This window comes from Penaeus monodon, chromosome 27 (assembly GCF_015228065.2).
Source record: "Penaeus monodon isolate SGIC_2016 chromosome 27, NSTDA_Pmon_1, whole genome shotgun sequence".
NCBI classification, from domain to species: domain Eukaryota; kingdom Metazoa; phylum Arthropoda; class Malacostraca; order Decapoda; family Penaeidae; genus Penaeus; species Penaeus monodon.
The window spans coordinates 29,080,227-29,081,792 of NC_051412.1; the positions used below are offsets into that span (position 1 = coordinate 29,080,227).

General features: G+C 41.4%; 1 protein-coding gene across 1 annotated transcript in view; it reads left to right on the forward strand.

The window, feature by feature from the left end:
• LOC119590386 (protein O-linked-mannose beta-1,2-N-acetylglucosaminyltransferase 1-like) overlaps positions 1–1,566 on the forward strand; it is a 36,262-nt gene that overhangs the window by 29,006 nt on the left and 5,690 nt on the right. The window lies entirely within an intron of this gene.

Sequence of the window (1,566 nt, forward strand, 5' to 3'; positions counted from 1 at the left end):
TTATTAAACGTAAATGCATGTCATACAAAAACAACAAATTATCAACAGAAACAACTATTAAAAATCCAACAAATGCAGAAATTCCCCATCGCAAATCCCGCCTTGTGACATTAGTCAACACACTTTACGCTCACCCCCCCACCCCCCCTCTCCCGGCACAGGAGTCTGAAGGCGGTGGCGCTGCCCGAGGCTTCAACAAGGAGTCCCCGCTCGAGGTGTCACGCCGGGCGCCCCACACGGAGCTGAGCGAGTTTATCAGCTGTGGGCCTTCCTCTGACGGTTCACGCACGAGGAAGCGAATCGTGTCGGACGCTCATCACGAAGCCGTTCGTTTCAATGACGAGTTCGTTCTCCGGAAGTACAAGGAATGCTGATCTGCTCATCTTCTGGAGGAGACGTAAGCGTTCTCGCCGGATTTTTCAGTAAGCGGTGATAAATTTCTGGTTTATCCGTCGGAGTCTTCTTTCTCTATTTGTTCTGATTTTATTTTCTGCGTCTTCCGCTTCTAATAATTTCCCGTTTCTCCTTATATTAATATAAATCTGTGAACGAGATACCATTGATAAATAAATAACAATAACGTTTAAGAGTACCAATAATAATGGTAATCAGTAAATATGATTATGGATAATTTTGCTACTTTGATATTTATTGACTCGCATTTTTCAAGATACTTGTAATTTTATTTTATGAGTTACGGCGATAGGCTATTGCAAGGAGGACCCCAGCTTTTCTGGTTCGGCGCACAAAATGACTTGTCTTAACCCAAGACCTCTTACGACTCTCGCGCGTCCTGCGTGCCGAAAAGATATACGAAACTACGGCTGGATGGTACGTCTCTGCGTGAATTATCTGTCTATCTAATCTACCGATCATCTTTATTTATTTTACATTTGTTACGATTTATATAAAACCACTTTCTTCAAAAACAAAACGTCAAAACAAAACATATGCTCGATGTTTCTAGGCCAGAAATCTAGGAATTCAGTAGTATATTACTATATAATTTATACAGTTAGAAAAAGAAGACAAGCTATCAGTCCTGAGAATCGTCAAGGGAAAAAAAAAACATTCCCTCCTCCAAGGTCACACGAAGCGTTGCTGCCGAGATGGCGGCTGGGAATGGCGCACAAGGAGATGGAGTGCGACTGGGACGTCTACGCTTTTCCACATCGCTCCCCCCCCCTTGCCCGGGCAGCCGGGAGTGCGTCATACCGGAGGCGAGTCGAAGGCCTGGCTGGGCTTCCGTTTTTACTTGTTTGATTTTTGAGCTTTTATTGTTTTTACGTTTACATGTTTTTATTCTTTAGTTTTGATTTCTTTCATCTTGTAGCTTTATAAATGCTTTGGTGCTTTTGATTTTTGACTTCTTTTTTTTCTTACATTAGAAGTCCTTTTTTTTTACTATTTCTTAAGGCTTTGGTTTGTCTTCTCCTTTTTGACTTACCGTTTGCTTTATTTCTGTTTTCTTAATTGAGTTGGGGCTAAGTGTGTGTACGTAGTTCAATACATAAACCTTATGCGTGTGCATTATACCAGATATACAGTGTATTAGGGATATATATA